This window comes from Pelobates fuscus, chromosome 9 (assembly GCF_036172605.1).
Source record: "Pelobates fuscus isolate aPelFus1 chromosome 9, aPelFus1.pri, whole genome shotgun sequence".
Lineage (NCBI taxonomy): Eukaryota > Metazoa > Chordata > Amphibia > Anura > Pelobatidae > Pelobates > Pelobates fuscus.
Genome location: NC_086325.1, coordinates 134,021,802 through 134,036,042, shown reverse-complemented (window position 1 = coordinate 134,036,042; position 14,241 = coordinate 134,021,802).

Here is a 14,241-nt window from a genome sequence, read left to right as displayed (position 1 = left end):
GTGGATTCATGAGAACACGTCGCCTTTAGGTATTTGCGAACAATAGTGTGAGCACCATCAACATATGAACACCTTGCTGTAGAAATGTCCACATGTTCCCTACAGATGTTAAACTACGTTTCCTATAGTCCTTTTCTAAGCTCAATTAAGCATAGTGTACATCAAAGACAACTGGAGTGCTGGGCCAGGCTTAGAAAAGGGTAACCATAGAGCTAATCATTCAGATGAATAAATACTATATAAGTACTATACCTATATATACACAACATATATATATATATATATATATATATATATATATATATATATAGTGTAACATTTTTCACAACCTTATATTGAGTTTAAAAAATAAAATTAGAAAATCCCTTTTGAAGCAGTTTGGACATGGGCCTAACATGCTGACACCATCTTGCATAGTGCCCGGGTGTCTTTTACTGCACCAACACTATGTTGACTGGAGACTTTTCGATGATTTCCCCAGATGCAGGATTCCACATAAATAACTCTGATGGTGGGAAAGTTGACCAAACTCAGGATGGTCCCACCAAACCCTGGTCAGTTGGGATGTATGCCTAGGGGCTATGTGTTTCATAAAGTCTAAAGACTTTGCAAGTATCCCTTTTATTTTGAAACAAATAATGAATAGTTAGATGATGTTATGAAATAGACATATGCTCTTCCTACTGTTTTAGTTTAACAGGAGCTAAAAGAAGAATGCAAACTTAAAGTTTTTAATAAAATCTGAACTAGCAGTGGCCTTGGGTCTTAGTTTCCAGGAAAAGAACTAATAAAGGGTTACTCGAAACACCATGACCGCTTCATGGATTTGAAGTGGTTATGGTTCATGGAGTCTGTATGTGCAAATTATTCTGCTACTGCTGCACATACTAAGCTTAAACCCTCTGCTGCTGGAAGTATAACTCCACCCATGGCGGGTCATTGGGGCGTCTTTAGAACAAGAGTTCTGGGCTGGCTAATGTCAGTCCTGTGCGTATTTCTATGCAGAGAAAGTCATTCATTGGTTGAGACTGATCAGTTGACGCTCTCAACCAATGAATGGCAGGTGCGGTCGGCATCTGGATTCTGCAGTCCTGCAAAAGCCGAATGTTGTTAACTTTGCTTCAGAGCAGACCCAGTGCCCAGCAAGATCCAGGTAACAGGGCAAACCATTGCTAAACGGTTTGTCCCCTTACCGGGAAACAGGGACAGGGAATTCCTCACATAATAACCCCTACAATGGGCCGTAGCAGTTCTGATGCTTGGAGTAACCTTTTAGTTAAGGTGTGTCTTATCGCACTATGGAAACAAAATTGATTAGTCACTGAAAAAAGAAGGTTTGTGATGAGATAATGTAACTAGGGCTTTCTAATTTCTACCATCAGTCAGTAAAGTTCAGAAAGGGAAGGTATTTATCTTTAATGCAGACAACCATCCCTACAGGTTGAGCAGAAGGAAAACTAATAGATTTTTTTTTTTTAATCAAAATACATTTACTAAAAAGCTGCATTAATAAAAATGTGAATAATACATCTTCTGTATCAGAGAAAGGAGAAAAATCACAAGCAAGCAAAAAATACCGACTGCCTTTGTACACGCGTGGACTTTAAAATGGAAAAAAGTAAACTTGTATACCCTACGGTGATGTTCTATCTAGCCCACTGCAGCTGTGCAGGAGTTGGTATCTATGGGCTGCCTGTGCCATGGCTTGGCACTGTGACTAAAGAGCATCCTTATCAGGAGACTCATATGTCACCAGGTGGCACCTAGACACATTAAACAGGAGAGACAACAGGTGTTGTGAGTTTAAGAAGAAAGAAGACATGAACATCCCTCCCACCACTGCCTCCCCCCATCCCAAGCACAGTTGCTGATCTGCCAACGAGGAAAGCATAAGCAATTCATCTTAGAACTGGGAATGCCAAAAGCTCCGGCTGTCAGAACCTGGCTCAATATATGGTAATGAAGCTTTGAAAGTCTGGAGCCGTGGGATCAAGCTTAGGAGCTCCCTAATACCTTCATAATAAATGGACAGGCCCCCTTGCCATATCACTGCTCCCCAGGCACTCTGTGTGCAAAAGAAAAAGTAAAGTATGGTGGTGGTGGGGAGAATAAGAAGTTGTAAAGAGAGAAAGTGAAAGATAGCAAGGAAAAATAAATAAATAAGGAGCGAGATAAAAAGAGAAGCTGAGTGACAGTAAGGAACGGAAAGGTGTAGATAAGGAAGGAGAGATGGTAGCAGTAGGATAGTGGGAATGAGTTAGCACACGAGAGGGAGGTGGCAAGGACAGTTCAGATAATGGCTGAAAAACTGAACTTTCTGAGGTTTGAATAATTCAGTAATGTGCGAGGGGAGATGTAGTTCTGGAATCACAGGGTAAAAAAAAGAGGATTTGAGAAATAGCAATCTAAGTGATGCCGGTAAAAAAGTATAACAAAAAGAGAGGGTGAAAGAGCTCTATCAATTCATATTGCAGAATTATAGGTATTCTACAGACATGATGGGAGGGTTGCAAGGGGGGGATGATTGCCCTCAGGCCACTGTCATACAGGGCTTGCGTTCTGCAGCCTTATTTAATTCTTCTGCAGACGAAAATAGCAGGAGGTGTATTGGGAGGTCTGCTGGCACAGAACTGCAGGAGTGAAGTAGCAGGCAGATTTATGGCAGGTCCTTGGTTGACCAGGCACTGTAAGGGCTTGTGCATGCGCTGTTGCCCCACAATCTCAGTGTTCCCCAGGCTTAACTGGTCCATTGGGATTTTGAATCTGTCAGACAATGGTGTGTATGCAGATATGTATTTACCACAAGGCAAACTAGGCATTTGCCTAGGGCGGCACTTTCAGGGAGGGCGACAAAAAATGCCACCCCGAGCTCACAGGCAAATGCCTTGTCTGCTTCGTGTTCTGGGGCTGTCCACCTTACTGTGAGTGAGTGAGTGTAGCTGTCAGTGTGTGTCTGTGAGTGAGTGAAAGTGTGTGTGTCTTTCAGTGAGAATGGGTGTGCCTGTGAGTGTGTGTCAGTTTGTGTATGTCATTTTATGTGTGTCTTAGAGTGTGTGCCTGTCAGTGAGTGGGTGTGTCAGTGTGTGTCTGTCAGCAAAAGTGTGTGTTGGTTAAACAGTGTGTGCCAATGACTGTATGTGTATGCCAATGACTGTGTATCTGTCAGTGAATGTGTATCAGTGCATGTATCAATGAGGGCATGTGTCTGTCAGTCAAACAAGTGGCCTTGACACTAATTGGGGGGAAGCAAATTTAGATTTTGGGGGTGCCCGAATTTAGTCATGCCTAGGGCAGCACAAATCCAAAATACACCACTGTGTGTATGGATGATAAGTAAGGAGTTCTTCACAAGTGAATGCAGTAAAACAGTGGTCCTAGCATCCATAAAACATGCTGCCAGTTGTCATTGGTGGCAATGGTGCTGGTACAGTGACGCACAGCTATATTTTATAATATAATAGGATTTAGATGCAGAAATAGCAGAGAAAAAAGACACGTTAAGGCAACATAGGGTGCTGGGCAGTGTGTTCATGACTGAATACATCTTGCTTTATAATCTTAAACAGTTATATCAATCAAGAAAAACTAAATAAAACAAACAATGGGGGTGACAGTCCTGGTAGCCGACGAATCAATTTTCGGCAGAAAGTGGACTGGCATTGGGAGGATTCTCTCTGTGGTGGGACCTATGCATGCGCCAATATTGCCAACTGGATAAAGCAACCACAAAAGAGTCGATGAATAGTGGAGACGCCTAAAGGATAGGGAAGACGGAGTGATGGGGTAAAAGGTAAAGGGGAGACAGGAAGCAAAACTAGTGACTTATAGAGATATTTTAATAGTGTGTTTGAAAATTCCCATTAGAGAAGATCAAAGCTCGAGAATTGGCCAAGATGGACAGTTTTTGATCCCTAACCAAGAAAAATGCATCTTTCAGTATTAGCTTAAACAAGTCTGCAAGACACAAACAATTATCTTTAGTCAATAATATTGAACATTTAGACAAATTATTTTATATGTTTTCAGAAAAACAACCTTTTTGAAAAACAAGAGGCTTTCCTGCAAAAGACTGGTTGCGTCCAGGCATTAAAGTGCCACCGGCTGTCAGACAGACCATTGATGCATCGTAAAGCTGTTAGACAAGGGAGAGATGGAGAGGGAAAATAGAGAGTGCACGTTAGTCTGGGAGGTAAATGGAGATTTAAAAACATGGAGACCGAGAGGGAGGGAGAGCAACAGGGAGAGAAGGTGGAAGAGATAGCAAAACAAGTTGGAAATAAGACAGGAGGAGCAGCCATAGGAGGCTGGGGAAAAAGCATGATTACATTATAGATTAAGGTTATCTGTGTTTTTCCCTATCCCTTGGCAGCGACACAGAAAGGCAGAGCAAGCTTTGTGCATTCTTGAAAGAACACAGCAAGATGCCCCAGGGGTAACAAATAAGCAATCACACACACGCACCATACACAGGCTATTTTCTCAGCAGCTGAAGGCCAGACGCAGCAATCACACACACCAGTTTTGATATACTCCCACTCGTTGCTTACTGTTCTACCTGCATTTCTCCACTTCTTATTTCACTTCCCCCCTAATCCCTATATTCCTCCCACTAATCATCGGGTCTGCTATATCCTTAAATTGATCCCTGATCCTTAGATATGTATTTAGCATTTTACCAGGAAGAATACACTGAGATTTCTGAAAAATGTTTTCGAGTTTGTTCTGAGATCTAACTTCCTGAACTGCAAAATGCTATGCCAAATGCACTCAGATTCAAATATTTATAAATACGTCCGTGAGTTCACATGCATACACTTTCCTGTTTCTTCAGTCTGAAGTTTATTTACTTCTTTGAAATATTAACTATGAATATAAATGCTAATTTGGTGATTATGAGATAGGATATGTTAAGATCATCTCTTAATTTAGAGATATGCACATTTTGCGGCTATATTCTTGATACAAGTATTACATAAGATCTATCCGTTCTGGGGCTGTCCAGGTGGGAGTCTCCATTGTTTATTGTTGTGGTCATTACAGCATGCGGACAAAGTGACTTCCTATCATGGCATGATCACGCAATTTCTTGTATTAATAATACAGTGTGATTTGGACAGCACACATATTTATAAATTGAAGATGTACATTTTTTTTAGGCTATATTACATTTTTGGTTTATTGTGTAGTGAGATGCTCAACATCAGGAGGAACTTATACATCTGGCACCAGTTGAAAACAAACCAATACAGAGAATAAAACAGTAAGGAAAAAGAACAATAATTCAAAAAGCTAGTTTTAGCTCATCATGTGCCATAGCAGAGATAACCTGAAGCTATTATGTATGAGATAAATTCCACTCAAAATGCTGGCCGACTCTTTTGGGAGTGTAGGACCCCCTGGTGGGCCTGAAACGTAATTAAGGGAATCTTCTCCTGGGACTGTAGTTTAGTCAAGAAAATGTTGCCGTATGAAATGATGGGCCTACCCTTTTAAGAGGCCCCTCTGTTTCCTGACACTCCTCTTCGGTTCCTGCTGTCTCCTGAAGTTCTGGTCTGGTGGATTCCTCTTCAGCATGGAAAGGTCTTGTCACTTGGTAGGCCCCCAAAGAGGTTCAGATACTCCATTCCTCCCTCTTCTCGACCTCCTGCAATGGAAGAACAAGAGATGAGTATTAAGGAGTTTTCTCCAACTCCTTCACCTGCTATAATCTCCACTCCCGTGGGACGGCCGCTGCAGGATTAGGTTGAGCCGCATCCTCTTGTGGGCTGAGGAGTTTAGCCCTCAGTGCTTCCACCCTAGCTAAATTTGGTTATTATTTATATTTCTGTTATAATGGCCGTTCTGTTTGAATGATTTTTCTGCAATGATGCCATAGTGGTGTATTCAATAAATGTGGCCAGCGATGCCTTTACTCCCAGCCCGTTGTTTGTGTTATTGATTTCAAGGGGAATGTTGGGTTAGGGAGGGTGTTATGGGGTTTGTTATTTGGGATAAAACGAAGGGACATAGGAGATTATCCCTTATGCACGAGATACGGCAAACCCGGGCAATTGTTTCCTCCTCGGTGGGCCTCATCAGTAAGGTTTGGAACTCGGTGGAACCCTATAAAGCTTAACTGTTGGACTGATACAGATATTCTCCTGAATAACCATATGCGATGAATCACATAGAGCTTTTGTATTCATCCATTTCATCTAAGCTTCACTACTGTCCCAACTGACCATTGATATAATGCCCCGGGTTCTAGAACGTGCACAGATTTCAGAGGAGGCTGCTGATTTCAGTATTTTATTTCTGGATTTGTTTTAAACCTTCTCTGCAGTATTTCATTGTTACATTTTGTAGCAACCTGCACCATTGTTCTCCTCCATCCGCTGTGGATTATCTACTGTGCAAACCAATTTTTAAAGAAACCAAGTTTTATATAGAACAATTTATACATAATTACTTGCACCCCTTTCATTGTGTTTTGTATTGATTTTTCAGAACAATAGAAAGTGTACTTTTTAGTTTGGTAGCAGCATATAATGTCTAACACGGGAATTGAGAAATGTATTTGTTGCTGTATTAGATGACTACTAATAACGATAATTTGTAATCTGGTTCCAGAATCATGATAAAATGCTACTTTCTATCCTCACGTCTTGCTGAAGGGTGTTCTCTATGACCGTGTTAGCCTTCCGTCTCAGCATCTATTCCTTATTTTTCACAGAGCGTGGCTGCTTTAGTACCACCATTGAAAAACTCTTAATAAAAAGAAGTTATTAAAAAGTACTGCAAGATGTTTATCTTTGACGAGGACGTGGGATAAATTCACAATGATGTGCATACAGAGGAGAATAGCATTAGATCGCAAAAGCATGAGGTCCAGTGTCACTTACCGTATACAGATGTATTGCTAAAAATAATTTATGTGCACACTACTAAGGCATCATTTCAACTTAACAAGAAACGTTCTCATGGCTAAAGTAGGGGTGCCTAAAAGATAGATCCCCAGATGTTTTAAAACTACAGCTTCCACGAGGCTTTGTCATTCTAAAGGCATGCAAACCATCATGTGAGTTATAGTTCTACAACATCTGGGGATCTACGTTCTGGGCACCCCTGGCTTAAAGGGTTACTCAAAGTGCAGTGTTTTGCTATGAAATGCTGCACATACAGAGATTGGGGTATCATTAGCCAGCCCGGATTAAGAGAATGCATAGAACTTGAATAATTGGCTGAGAGCGGTTAGCTTATTCTCTCAGCCAATGAATGGCTGAGGGTATTTGCACCTGGGTTCTGCATCTCTGCACCAGCTATATGTCATCACAGCTAGCCTGTGAGAAACCTTGGTGCCTAAAGGGTCTCAGGTAAGACAGCAAACTGTTGTAAAACAATTTGCACTATTACCAGGGAACGGTGCTAGGGTACTCCTGGGATCATAACCACTTTAGCAGGTTATAGTTGTGATGCTTGGAGTAACCATTTAAGAAAAACTTTTGTAGTGCCAAAATGTTGCCCTAGTGGCATGCATATTAATTCTTGCGAGTATATCAGGTCATCTGTAGACTAATTCTTCATGATCATGTCAAAGCCATACTTTAGACATATCAGAGGGGATGCAAGTACCTAGTTTATATCTCACCTAGTCCACAGAGATTAGGGTGTAGGGAGGCCACTGATTGGATTACCATTAGATATAGACTCCTCTAGACCCTAGTTAATAGCTCAGGATATAAAGTAACAAGGAAGTGAGTTGAAGATGCCCATCTACCACTTTTTTAAATTCATCACAAATTAGGAAAATCTTTCTAACAATTTCTGACAATAGTACATATGTGACTATCCTTTAGCTCTGTATAATTTCTCAATTTTTTTCAGAAACTATATATACATTGAGGTCAGTGAATAAACTTTTTCCATGGATTGTTAATGGGCATGTGCAAATATTTGTTTCAGGTGTATGAAAGCCTTTTAATCCATGTATGAACGAGTCAATCCGGCCGGGATTTACTTGAGATGTCTTAAAACAGAGCCGGTTTAAGAAAGTAAAGGTCACATTTGGAAGAATAGGGGTCCCACCTAGAGGCTTGGGTTCTGCTCTATGAATGGGAAAAGCTGAGTGTTTTGTGTGTGATGTGTGAGCCGAGTGTGGTGTATATTGGCTGAGTGTTCTGTGTCTGTGTAAGAAAGGTTGTGGTGGCTGTGTGACTGTAGTGGGTGGAGGAGCCGGTGTGTGGGGGTGATGCTGAATGTGGCCTTGTTTGTGGGAGACTGTGTTGTGGTTGATTATGGTAGTGTGTATTAGGGAGGAGGTTGAGAGTGTAGGTGAATGCCTCTCCACACATCTTTCCTTTATTAGTTTTAAATGTACCCCTTCATGCTTTCCTTTTGGCAGGAGGGGGTTATAATCCCTGATAGTCCAGTAGTCTGGTAAAGGAGCATATGGTCTGCACTTCTGTTGGCTGTGGATTGAATCATTGATTGAGCACTGGGACAGCGAGGGAGCTTTTTTTTTAATTCTTTATTTTGTCGTGACACAACGAATTGCATACACAGTTTGGTACCATATGACATTGGTTTACATCATTCGACAAGGTATAACATGGTTCAGAATAATCGTTCACCTGACATGCAGTAGGGTTATACAATAGCATTGTACCCACATTCACTTAAGCGTACTATGCGGCTGTTATAGAGTGGCCTACAGCGCTTGATGCCTGATCCTAGCAACCCTCTTGTTGTCCTGTTGATGTAGTGTAACGTGCTTGTCCTGCCTTTGGTAGGTCCCCTGTGTTGCGACAGACTGTGCGGCTGTTACTTTTTCCATGTTTTGAATGTTTGCGTGCCTCATATGTCTTGGATGTGTTACGTTGGTCAGCTATTTTGTTATGTCCAAATAGAGTCAAAGAAAAGAAGAAAGCTAGAGCATAGGTTGGAAGATAGGAGTGGGAGGGGGAAGGTGAAGGGGGGGGGGGGATCCGCTACTGGAATCGATGGGTTACCATCAGGGCCTGGTTATACATCAGTTTCCCAGGTTAGAGTTTTCCCAGGGTTCCCAGATTTTTTGGAAGGATTTGGAGGTGCTCCTTAATCTAGCTGTCAGGTCGTCCATCAAGTGGACTTCTTTTACTCTGTTAATGACCCCCGCTATGGGTGGTGTGAGCGATGGAGCTTTTAAAGTGATCTGCACCTGCACACAGCTGCAGACTACATGCTCCTCATATGTAGTGATCTATTGATCTCCATGCAAGATCAGGGAAAACACTCTTTTGCACTCAGAGCTTGCTCTGTAGGCATTGACAGGAACCCGCTAGGCCCCCTTGAGGCTAGGTAGCCCTAGATGGCTGCTTAATGGATAATCCAGCTCTGTAGCAAGATGCTCACCAACTCTCCTCTTACCCAGGGTAGATAAGAAAGATGCTCACTCTAGCTCTACACATAAGCTTTAAATAATATCAGGTTGACCTTCATAGTCTTTTTTTAACCTAGATTATTATGTACTTCAGCCAGGCGCTCACACCAGCCTTCTATAACGCAAACTACCTTAGCAAGATGCTCCCAAACCAACTATGACCTTTGGTCCATTTCCAATACTTTTGTTGTTTTTATGTCCTAGGATGCGAGCCAAGCGTTCTTCTACCGAGCTTCACAAATTATAAATAACCTTAAGAAAACATCAAATCTTCCTCCACTTTAAAATAAAATGTCAAAACAATACTGCCTCTCTGTGTCTACCAGTAAAGCCACTCTTGTAATAACTTCTAATATTTAATATACGTATTTATTAAACATTAGCCATCATCTATAAATAAAATATATATGTTTAATATATAGTTTACATATATGGTTCTCTTTAATATGTAACTTTATAACTATCTCATTGTGTTGTGCATGGTACCCAAGGCACGCTTGTAAATTAGCAAAATCCTATTGTATTGTTACCGGTAAAAACACTTTATGAATAAATAAAAACATATATTAAATAAATAATATTGGAAAGAAGAACAAAACAAAAACAACCGTATTAACAGGCAAACAATCCTATTTTCAGCCAAAATCTACCATTCTTCCGAACATGCCTTCTAATATTTTTTTTTTTTAAATGTTTTATTATTTCTTTGTGTTTTTAAGGTTGTCCTTCGAGTAAGTTTAATTACAGATCATAAATAAAATGCCAATTGAAGCACTGTAAAATACCATAATTTTTCTGAATTTAAGATGCAACTAATCATATATTGTGCAATTCAGAAGCAAACATTCTAGGAAACAAAAAAAACGTATTTGTCCGGTATTCAGCGGGTTTAGCATATGACGCAGTCAATTCTGAGACACTTAATTATTGTGTCCTTTATGTCTTGTAGGAGGCCATTCTTAAATTTAAAAAATTTAGCAATTGCGATGACTGAGCCTCCAAAATGTATCTGTGGGTGAATTGTGTTTTAGAATGAACTTGGATACAAAAAAAAAAAAAAGAATAAAAATAGCAGAGACAGGAGACGGATCTGTGTTCTATCTGGTGGTAAAGCGGAAAGAGCTTTTCTAATTTCGTTATTGTGGGTGCGATAATAAAGTATAGTGCTTCCTATTAACCTTGCATCCTTCCCCTATTCACTGTGTCTGCTATCAGAGTAATTGGCAATTTAAATGGGGTATGCTCACTAAACAGAGGGTTATGGTTAAACAAAGACCAAAATAGTCAATTTGGAAAAAATCTTCAACTTGCTTGAACTGGAGAATTTTTCCAATTTGACTATTTTAACCTAGATTTTGTACTTTTTGTTTGTTTGTTTTTTTCAACTAAGCACAAGTGGCTGTTAAGTAAATTGACTCTGTTGTTAGTATTCTCCTGAAGGCTAGCCTAGAACAGGTTAATAGGGAGAAGTTAACATTTATTATGAAATCTTTAATGAACATTAATTAAGACAGAAGATGGCAGAATCCCGCAGGCTGACGAAGAAGAAGCTTTTTTAATTATATCTGGGAAAAGGCAGGGAGATTGAAAGATGGTCAGCGAAACCATAGTGAGAGGCAGAGAGGGACTGAGCGGGTGTCTTGGTAGAAGAAGAAAAAAGGACTTAATGAGGACAATAGTGATGATAAGTACATAAAGATGGATAGAGAGACTTACTGAGTGAGTGCAAGGAGAGAGAGAGAGAGAGAGCACTGAGTGATTGCTGGGGGTAGGTGAGAGAAATGGAGTAACTTCAGGAATAAGTAGAGAGAGGAACTTTGTGAGTGCAGGGAGAAGGAGACAGAAGAAATGAGACTGTCCAGTGTAAAAGAGAGGAGCATAGAGTGAGTGCAGTAAGAAAAAGACAGAAAAACAGAGTGAGCACAGGGAGAAAGAGACAGTGGGACTGAGACAGTTCAGGGAGAAAGAGATAGGAATTGAGACAGTGCAGGGAGAAAAAAAAATAGAGGAATTAAGAGAGTGCAGGGATAAAGTGACAGACACTGAATCAATGCAGAGAAAAAAAACAGACAGGTTAAATAAGCACTGAGTGAGTGCAGGGAGAAAGAGACATAGGATGAGAGGAACTCAACTGAGTGAGTGCAGGGAGAAAGAGACAGAGGATGAGAGGAACTCAACTGAGTGAGTGCAGGGAGAAAGAGACATAGGATGAGAGGAACTCAACTGAGTGAGTGCAGGGAGAAAGAGACAGAGGATGAGAGGAACTCAACTGAGTGAGTGCAGGGAGAAAGAGACAGAGGATGAGAGGAACTCAACTGAGTGAGTGCAGGGAGAAAGAGACAGGAACTCAATTGAGTGTGTGCAGGGAGAAAGAGACAGAGGAACTCTACTGAGTGAGTGCAGGGAGAAAGAGACAGGAACTCAATTGAGTGAGTGCAGGGAGAAAGAGACAGAGGAACTCTACTGAGTGAGTGCAGGGAGAAAGACAGAGGAACTCAACTGAGTGAGTGCAGGGAGAAAGAGACATAGGATGAGAGGAACTCAACTGAGTGAGTGCAGGGAGAAAGAGACAGAGGATGAGAGGAACTCAACTGAGTGAGTGCAGGGAGAAAGAGACAGAGGATGAGAGGAACTCAACTGAGTGAGTGCAGGGAGAAAGAGACAGGAACTCAATTGAGTGTGTGCAGGGAGAAAGAGACAGAGGAACTCTACTGAGTGAGTGCAGGGAGAAAGATACAGGAACTCAATTGAGTGAGTGCAGGGAGAAAGAGACAGAGGAACTCTACTGAGTGAGTGCAGGGAGAAAGAGACAGAGGAACTCAACTGAATGAGTGCAGGGAGAAAGAAACAGAGGAACTCAACTGAGTGAGTGCAGGGAGAAAGACAGAGGAACTCAACTGAGTGAGTGCAGGGAGAAAGACAGAGGAACTCTACTGAGTGAGTGCAGGGAGAAAGACAGAGGAACTCAACTGAGTGAGTGCAGGGAGAAAGACAGAGGAACTCAACTGAGTAAGTGCAGGGAGAAAGAGACAGAGGAACTCAACTGAGTGAGTGCAGGGAGAAAGAGACAGAGGAACTCAACTGAGTGAGTGCAGGGAGAAAGAGACAGAGGAACTCTACTGAGTGAGTGCAGGAAGAAAGAGACAGAAACTCAATTGAGTTAGTGCAGGGAGAAAGACAGAGCAACTCAATTAAGTGAGTGCAGGGAGAAAGAGACAGAGGAACTCAACTGAGTGAGTGCAGGGAGAAAGAGACAGAGGAACTCTACTGAGTGAGTGCAGGGAGAAAGAGACAGAGGAACTCTACTGAGTGAGTGCAGGGAGAAAGAAACTGAGGAACTCAACTGAGTGAGTGCAGGGAGAAAGACAGAGGAACTCAACTGAGTGAGTGCAGGGAGAAAGACAGAGGAACTCTACTGAGTGAGTGCAGGGAGAAAGACAGAGGAACTCAACTGAGTGAGTGCAGGGAGAAAGACAGAGGAACTCAACTGAGTAAGTGCAGGGAGAAAGAGACAGAGGAACTCAACTGAGTGAGTGCAGGGAGAAAGAGACAGAGGAACTCAACTGAGTGAGTGCAGGGAGAAAGAGACAGAGGAACTCTACTGAGTGAGTGCAGGAAGAAAGAGACGAAACTCAATTGAGTTAGTGCAGGGAGAAAGACAGAGCAACTCAATTGAGTGAGTGCAGGGAGAAAGAGACAGAGGAACTCAACTGAGTGAGTGCAGGGAGAAAGAGACAGAGGAACTCTACTGAGTGAGTGCAGGGAGAAAGAGACAGAGGAACTCAACTGAGTGAGTGCAGGGAGAAAGAGACAGAGGAACTCTACTGAGTGAGTGCAGGGAGAAAGAGACAGAGGAACTCAACTGAGTGAGTGCAGGGAGAAAGAAACAGAGGAACTCAACTGAGTGAGTGCAGGGAGAAAGAAACAGAGGAACTCAACTGAGTGAGTGCAGGGAGAAAGAAACAGAGGAACTCAACTGAGTGAGTGCAGGGAGAAAGACAGAGGAACTCAACTGAGTGAGTGCAGGGAGAAAGACAGAGGAACTCTACTGAGTGAGTGCAGGGAGAAAGACAGAGGAACTCAACTGAGTGAGTGCAGGGAGAAAGACAGAGGAACTCAACTGAGTGAGTGCAGGGAGAAAAAGACAGGAACTCAACTGAGTGAGTGCAGGGAGAAAGAGACAGAGGAACTCAACTGAGTGAGTGCAGGGAGAAAGACAGAGGAACTCAACTGAGTGAGTGCAGGGAGAAAGAGACAGAGGAACTCTACTGAGTGAGTGCAGGAAGAAAGAGACAGAAACTCAATTGAGTTAGTGCAGGGAGAAAGACAGAGCAACTCAATTGAGTGAGTGCAGGGAGAAAGAGACAGAGGAACTCAGCTGAGTGAGTGCAGGGAGAAAGAGACAGAGGAACTCTACTGAGTGAGTGCAGGGAGAAAGAGACAGAGGAACTCAACTGAGTGAGTGCAGGGAGAAAGACAGAGGAGCTCAACTGAGTGTGGGCAGAGAGTGAGAGAAGCTGAATTATTGCTGGAATAAAGAGAGAGGGACGAGAACAGGGGGAAATAAAGGGAAACCGAGGCAGTGCTGGGAGAAAGAGACATTAACTGAGAGTGCAGGGAGAAAGGGAGAAAAAGAAGAACAAACTGAGACAGTGCAGGAAAAAGAGACAGGACTTGAATGAGCGCAGGGAAAACGTAGAGGGAGGCGACAGTGAGTGAAAGGAGAATGAATAAGAGAGAGGGACTGCGTGACTGCAAGGAGAGAGTGAGAGAGACTGAGTGCAAATGGAATTAGAGAGGTGAACAGTGTGAGTGCAAAGAAGAAAAGACAGGAACCTACTGAG